The following is an 8,775-nucleotide window of genomic DNA, read 5'->3' as shown; positions in this document are numbered from 1 at the left end:
TTGGGGTGGTCAGTTTTTTTTCTTTTCAGCAGACTGGGATCATTTTCTTTCAATGCAACAAGTATTCGTTGATTACCTCCTATATGCTAGGCATTTTTAGATCGCTGAAAATCTGCAACTTGCAGTTTTTGCTTAAAAGCATAAAATCTTTCTGTGTCAATACATAATGATCTGTCATTTTTTATCACTGTAAAACATTAGCACACTTAGCATTTTGATGTATTTAATGCTCTGATAAATATAAATTGATCGAAGTACCTCTAGCTATTTCTATCACCATTATTGGGTGGGATGCAATGAACAGATTTCCTAAGGTTAGGGAATTAGACATAAGCAGGGTTATGAGTTTAAGTCATAGACTCTTTCTCCCTAATGGGTTAAAACATATTTTTCAGTTTTGCTTTATACTGTGGATCTGTAGAAAGAATTAGATTGGTACAACTATTTTTTTTAATTTTTTAAAATGTCTATTTTATTTTTGAGATAAAGTGAAAGAGAGACAACAAGTGAGGGAGGAGCAGAGAGAGAGGGAGACAAGAATCTGAAGCAGGCTCTAGGCTCTGAGCTCTTAGCACAGAGCCTGACACAGGGCTAGAATCCACAAGCCATGAGATTGTGACCTGAGCTGAAGTTGGATGCTTGACAGACTGAGCCACCCAGGCGCCCCATGATGAGAACTTTTAAGATCTACTCTCTTAACAACTTTCAAATATACAACACGCTATTGTTAACTATACCCACCATGCTGTACGTTACATCCCCAGAACTTACTTATTTTATAACTGGACATTTGTACCTTTTGACTCCCTTTCCCCATTTCCCCCACTCTCTTTCCCACTGGCTCTGGCAACCACCAATCCCTTCTCTACTTCTGTGAGTTTGTTTTTTTAGATTTCAAATATAAGTGAGATAATACAATATTTGTCTTTCTCTTTCTCTCTTATTTCACTAAGCTTAATGCCCTCAAGATCCATTCATGTTGTTGCAAATGCCAGGAATTCCTTCCTTCTTTGTGGCTGAATAATATTCCATTGTGTATATATATATCACAGTTTTTTATCCATTCATCTGTTGATGGACATTTAGTTTCCTTGTCTTGGCTGTTGTAATTAACATTGCAATGGAAATGGGGGTGCAGATATCCTTTTGAGATAGCGATTTTGTTTCCTTTGGATATATACCCAGAAATGGAATTTCCGGATCATATGGTAGTTCTATTTTTTAATTTTTTCAGGAATCTCCGTACTGTTTTCCTGGTACTGGTACAGTGGCTGGACCAATTTACATTCCTGTCAACAGTGCACAAGGGTTCCCTTTCTACGTCCCTCCCACACTTGTTGTCTCTTGTCTTTTGAATGACAGCCAGTCTAACAGGTGTAAGGTATCTTATTGTGGTTGATTTGCATTTTTCTGATGATTAGTGATAGTGAGCACCTGTGGGGTGCTCACTTTTCACGTACCTGTTGGACATTTGTATGTCTTCTTTGGAAAAATGTCTATTTAGTTCCTCTGCCCATCTTATGATGTTTGTTTGTTATTTGCTATTAAATTGTATTTCTTTATATATTTTGGATGTTAATCCCTTGTCAGTTACATGACTTGCAAATATTTTCTCTCATCACCTGGGTTGCCCTTTCATTTTGTGGATGGTTTCCTTTGCTGTGCAGAAGCCTTTTAGTGTGATGTAGCCCCACGTGTTTATTTTTGCTTTTGTTGCTTCTGCTTTTGCTGTCATATTCAAAAAATCATGAGCAAGACTGATGTCAAGGAGCTTGCTGCCTATGTTTTATTCCAGGAGTTTTATGGCTTCAGGTCTTACATTCAAGTCTTTAATCCATTTTGAGTTGATTTTTGTGTATGGTGTAAGATAGTGGTCCAATTTCATTCTTTTGCATGTCGCTGTCCAGTTTTCCCAGAACCATTTATTGAAGAGACTATCCCTTCCCCATTGTATATTCTTGGCTCCTTTGTCATAAATTAATTAACTGCGTGTGCATGGGTTTATTTGTGGACTCTCTATTCTGTTCCACTGATCTGTGTCTGTTTTTATGTCAATATCATACTGTTTTGATTACTATGACTTTGTAATATAGTTTAAAATCAGAAGTGTGATGCTTCCAGCTTTTTATTCTTCTTTCTCAAGATTTCTTTGGCTATTTGGGGTCTTTTATGGCTCTACACAGATTTTAGGATTATTTTTTCTATTTCTGTGAAAAATGCCATTGGAATTTTGATACGGATTGCCTTGAATCTGTGGGTTGCTTTGGGATCTGTCATTATTTTCAACAGCTGCATGGTGCCTGATAGCGTGGCAGCATTACAACTCCATGATTTCTTTAACTAGTTTCCTAATTGGGGGCATTCACATGGTCTCCGTATACTTTTCTATTACAAATAATGCTACAATCAGTGCCTTTGTCATGTGACCTTGTGCATATTTGTGAATATTTCTGGTAGACTCCTATGGGGAGAATTGCTTAATTAAAGAGAATGTGCTGAATATTTCTAATTGTTTCCAGGTAACAAGATTGTGTCCATTTATTCTCCTACTACTAGTATATGAGAGGATTCTGCTCCCTGTGGTCTAGAAGTTAATATTATCAAGTTGATAGGTGAAAATGGGCAATAACCTTTTCGATAGTTATCCGCCTCAGCCGTTTATCCTGACCGAGCAGCTTGCAACCCTCAGCACAGGGCACTTCGGGGATACAAATTAAGAAAGGTCAAGTTCTAGCTGTTCTCGTGGGTGAGCTGCAGCTATTACCAACGCTTGCTCAGATTCGTTGTGTACTTTTATATCCACGGTCTGTTTTCTCCCTTACCACCACACCCTCTAAGGTAAATGCCATTATCTCATTTACAGGTGAGGAAACACACCCAGTGAGGCCAATTTCTCCAAATCACAAAGTTAACAAGTAACAGAGCCAGGGAGGAAGGGGCCCCTGAGGGTGAAGGAAAGAACAGCAAGGGTAAGGCCACTGTTAACCCAGGAGTTTGAGTACTGACCTGGATGTCAAGGCCAGAACCAGACCAGTTGTGTGGTCTGGAATGGTCCTAAATTCCTTCCCATGGGCTGCGGCGTGTGCGATCTGTTCTGCCTGCACTTGTCCTGACTGGGCATGAGGTGGAGGCTACAGATATGGAGAGAGGAACCCCCCTGAGTCTAGTAACTCAAAGGGATCAGGGGAAGAGACGAAAGGACTGTTACCCTGGTGCTGGCAGAGGCGTTTATGAACGGATGATATGTGTGCAGACCTTGTCCACGAGCTCATGAGAAATCTCTTCCACCCTCCCAGCTGGCCGCTGTGCTAGTCACTGCCCAGGGCCCTCAGCATAGACTTCATTCCTCCCAACAAAGCATCCACTTAAACAGTCCTTGTATTACCGTGGCTCTACGCCTAGGAATTCCAAGGGCAGATTTGTTTAACCGTTTCTGGCTCCAGTACTTGTAGACTGGTCCTCAGAACTCAATGGTTTGGAGAAATATTTTCAGCAGACTCCAAGTGGGGAGCCGGCAGGCAGCTCAGCGTCTTTCCTTTGAGAGTGCATTTGTTCCCCCAGGGAAACTCAGCTCAGTGGACACACTTCTGGGGTCATAAAAACCCCTGTGGCCTTACACCATCAGGATTTTAGTCCCCAAACATGAGGCTCCTCAGGGTGGTACCATCTCAGCCCCTCCCCGACATGACCTGAGGGTTGGGGGGGGGGGGCACAATGCACACTTGCTTTGCCAGCCATGTGAAGGGGGCTCTGCCACTGGGTAGCTGGCTGGTGGTTTCAGATGTGAGAGGCCCGAAGACTACGGAGAAGAGTCTTGTATCCTGAGCCTAGTGAGAATGTGGCCCAGGATCTCAGGAAGGTACAGTCTGTCTGCCCTTTTGTTTGTAAAAACAGTAAGAAATCTATCCTGTGGTCATGTGAGAGAATGTCTTTATTCTTAGGTAACGCGTATACACATGCAGAGAGAGAGAGCGCACGTGCGAATGGTGCATCTAGATAAAAGGTATTTGGAAATTACTTATACCGTGCAACTTTTCTGTAAGTTTGAAACCGTATCAAAATTAAATGGTGACTGGGGCGCCTGGGTGGCGCAGTCGGTTAAGCGTCCGACTTCAGCCAGGTCACGATCTCGCGGCCCGTGAGTTCGAGCCCCGCGTCAGGCTCTGGGCTGATGGCTCAGAGCCTGGAGCCTGTTTCCGATTCTGTGTCTCCCTTTCTCTCTGCCCCTCCCCCGTTCATGCTCTGTCTCTCTCTGTCCCCAAAATAAATAAATGTTGAAAAAAAATTAAAAAAAAAATTAAATGGTGACAAAAAAGTAGAATTATAAAACTCAAAGAAGCATACTTAGGTACATTAATTCTCATTCACACCTGACTAGCCCAAGAATGGACTTCATTTTTGTGTAAATTTTGAATTATTTGTACCCAGTTGTAATCACGGACAGTTTTGTAGTCTGTTTTTTGTTTGTGTGTTTGTTTTTACTTGACATCGGTCGCAAACTGTTGTCTCTGCTGTTACACGGTCCTGATAACTATCATCTAAATGACTTACAAAATACCATTACAGGTCATAATTTATGCTTTCCCATTGGTGGACACTCCAGAGGAAGCAGGGGATTGATCTGAGTTCATCATGAACTTTGTACCAGGGGCTATCCACCACAGGCCTTATCTTATTTGCCCCTCACAATCATACTAAGATAAATATTTTTACCCCCAGCTTGTGGGTATGGAGCTTATAACAAGCCAACCCCACTCACGCAGGGCAGATTCAGCATTCAAACCCAGTCTCTCTGACTCCTCTGCTCATGCCTTCCCTTGGCTCTTCCACCACTAAAGACTTGTCTTCTTCCTCCTCTAACTGCATGGCTCTTTTTCTGTACTGCAGTTTCTATCTTGGACTGTAGTTATTAATTCCATGTCCCCAACACTGAGGCTAGCCTATGGGCCCTTTGAGGGTAGGGCTCACAGCAGTTTACCCTTGGAGGCCTCAACGTGCTTAGGCCCTATGGAGGTCATTCATGGCAGGAGTTCATGTCATTTATTCTTTCCACACATACTGTATTTATGGAAGGCCTACTATGCTCCAGGCACCGTTCTAGATTCTTGGGACACATTAGCAATTCAACAGACAAAATGGAGCTTATATCCTAGGGGAAGAAGATGTACAATAAAAAACATACGTAGTAAATAAGAAAAGCATATGTTATGTTAGTCGGTGCTAAGTAATATGGGAAAAGAGAGCACAGTAAGGAGAATAAGGGATTACAGGAGGAAAGGGTGTTTTAATTTTCTTTTTTTTTTTTAATTTTTTTTTCAACGTTTATTTATTTTTGGGACAGAGAGAGACAGAGCATGAACGGGGGAGGGGCAGAGAGAGAGGGAGACACAGAATCGGAAACAGGCTCCAGGCTCTGAGCCATCAGCCCAGAGCCGACGCGGGGCTCGAACTCACGGACCACGAGATCGTGACCTGGCTGAGGTCGGACGCTTAACCGACTGCGCCACCCAGGCGCCCCGGGTGTTTTAATTTTCAATGGAGTAATTAGGGTAGGCCACACTGAGGGAGTAACATTTGAGCAAAGATTTGGAGGAGAAGAAAGTGAATACCACATGAATGAACACATGAGGGAATAAAGTTACCTTTAGGATACATTCTAACTATACAATTAGAAAGTGGTCATTAGAAGAGCTAGGACCCATGGGGTGCCTGGGTGGCTCAGTCGGTTAAGCATCTGACTTTAGCTCAGGTCATGATCTCATACTCCATGAATTCGAGCCCCGCATCGGGCCCTGTGCTGACAGCTCAGAGCCTGGAACCTGCTTTGGGTTCTGTGTTTCCTTCTCTCTCTGCCCCTCCCCTGCTCATGGTCTGTCTCTCTCACTCTCAAAAATGAGTAAGTGTTTAAAAAAATTTTTTTTTAAATAAAGAAAATTTTTTAAAAAAGAAAAGCTGGGACCCTAAGTCTGAAAAAGTCAGTGCTAAGGAGACATAAGATCAAAGTTTAAAAGATCATACCAAGCACAGACAGGGTGGACAATGGCTCATTCCACAAACAGTGCCAATTTGGCTCCTCAAAGTAATGTCAGAGCGAACAAGAAAAGCTGCTTTACACACAGGTGGTAAACACCTGAGACTTAAACCCCTAAAGCTGGCATGGGCTGAAAACACAGGACAGTTTTCAGTAAACCCATAGACACCAGCCCTGTGGTTGGTGATTGGAAGAAGTTGGGGATATTGGTAGGGCATGCCCCAACCATCTGACGTGATCCAGGACAAAAGTCCAGTCTTGTGCCATGTTAGGACGGAGGACCTGGGTGAGCTGGATGCCACCGAGAGGTCCTGTTGACCCCGGACTGCACATCTCACATCAGCTAACACTGAAAGCCTTTTCTTTTACATGTCATGCTGTTGATGTTTGTCGAACAAATTGCAAACTGGACAGGTGGAATTATTACACTTAGAATTATTGCATTTGTGAATTTTTTTAATACAAGACTTACATAGAATCAACTTTTTCAAACATATAATCGCACTTTCTGACGGGGCAGGAGATATCATTTTGACCAAAGTATAATCTTTAACAATTTATTTGCTTAGTAAATAATTTCCAAGTTAAATGGCCTTTGTTTTTCATAGACTGTGTCTGTGTAAATACATAAACATGTTATCGATGAAATGAATCATAACTGAAATATGTGAGGTTGGCCTAACAGAGGATTTCTATGCAAATAGAAGCTTCTTTTGTGAAGTAAATACTTCCTGAAATTTTGCCTTACATATGTATATTTTTGTTTATTGGGTTTTCTTAGAGTAGAGCACACCCACTTGACATTCCATTTTTTAAAATGTATTTAAACTTTCTATCTACTGATATGGAATGTTCTCAGAACAGTAAAACACAGATCAGCACATATTGTATGCTGTATCATATGTTATCATTTCTATTAAGAATATACACATACAGGCTCATATATGCATAGAATGTCCCTAAAGGATACACAAGGAGGTGGAAACAGCATCTATCCCCAGGGGAAGAAATGTGATGATTAGAAGGCAGGAGAAGAGGGAGATGTTGTTTTCACTCCATATCTTTTTATATCTTTTGACCTTTGTACCATGTGTATACATTACCTAGTCAGAAAATAGTCTTTTTTTTTAATGTTTATTTATTTTTGAGAGAGACAGGGAGAGACAGTGTGTGAGTGGGGGGAGGGGCAGAGAGAGGGAGACAGAATCTGAAGCAGGATCCAGGCTCTGAGCTGTCAGCACAGAGCCCCACACGGGGCTCAAACCCTTGAATGGTGAGATCATGACCTGATCCAAAGTCAGATGCTCAACCAACTGAGCCACCCAGGTGCCCCAGAAAATAAAGTACTCTTTAATACACCATAAAAAAATAAAGCATCGCTGTTTCAGGACAAATATGTAGTCACCAAAATGACTCGGACATTAAGTCGTGAATGTTAGTGTTAGGACACACTGGTAGGGTCAGGAAAAGTATTGACTGAGTCCAGGAAATGCCTTCTCCAAAATGCTCCCTTTAATTGCAGACTGTATTTTAAATCATTTGACCTCAATTTTGTTTTACAGATTTATTCAAGGTACAGTTTATTTACCTGCCTTTATAGTTAGGGATCTCTGCTCTGTTGTCACAGAGTCCACCATATCTGCTCTTAAAGACTGCCTTTTCTTCTTCTTCTTCTTCTTCTTCTTCTTCTTCTTCTTCTTCTTAATTCTTTCCCCACCCCCACCCCCAGTTGCATTTTGGAAACACAAAGACTTTAATAATTATATGAGCCACAGATATGAACACACACTCTGCATAAGGTAAAGTACAAATAGGAAACAGAATCATTGGAAAATATTCTATCTCAATAGTCAAAGAAACTCAAACTAAAAGAAATACCTTATTTAATATGCAAGTCATTCAAAGGTTACCCCCAGTGGCAAGTAGGGTCTGGTAAAAGCTGTATGTATTTATCATTGGCTAAAATATAAATCAGCTCAACCCTTTGGCCAGGCATATGTCAATTCATGCAGCCATAAAAATATTGATGTCTTTTTTTAAAGTATTGTTATCTCTAACATGTTTTTTTTTTTTAACGTTTATTTATTTTTGAGACAGAGAGAGGCAGAGCATGAACAGGGGAGGGTCAGAGAGAGAGGGAGACACAGAATCCGAAACAGGCTCCAGGCTCCGAGCTGTCAGCACATAGCCCAACGCAGGGCTCGAACTCACAGACCGTGAGATCGTGACCCGGGCTCGGAAGCTTAACCGACCGAGCCACCCAGGTGCCCCTACTTTATTTATTTTTTTAATGTTTATTTATTTTTGAGAGAGAGGGAGAAACAGAGAGAGAGGGAGGCACAGAATCTGAAGCAGGCTCCAGGCTCTGAGCTGTCAGCACAGAGCCCCATGTGGGACTTGAATCCACGGACTCTGAGATCACGACCTGAGCTGAAGTCGGATGTTTAGCTGACTGAGCCATCCAGGAGCCCCAAAATATTAATGTCTTTTGACTTAGTAATCCCAACTCCTGGGAATTTGTCCTGAGGAAATTGTTTCCAAAGAAGAGAAAAAGCTGTGTGTGGGAAGATCTTCATTCATCTGTATCCATCGAAGGGAAAAGGTGAGGGGCTAGAAAGAGCGATGGTTTTGCAGTCAAGTGTCTGGGGTTTGATGGCTTGATCTTGGGATCTGCCGCTTAATGTCTGTGTGATGTTGGATAAGTGACTTGATCTCCCTAAGTCTGTATCTGCCAGGATGGAAGG

Source organism: Prionailurus bengalensis, chromosome B3 (assembly GCF_016509475.1).
Source record: "Prionailurus bengalensis isolate Pbe53 chromosome B3, Fcat_Pben_1.1_paternal_pri, whole genome shotgun sequence".
NCBI classification, from domain to species: domain Eukaryota; kingdom Metazoa; phylum Chordata; class Mammalia; order Carnivora; family Felidae; genus Prionailurus; species Prionailurus bengalensis.
Note: the sequence above shows the minus strand (reverse complement) of the source record.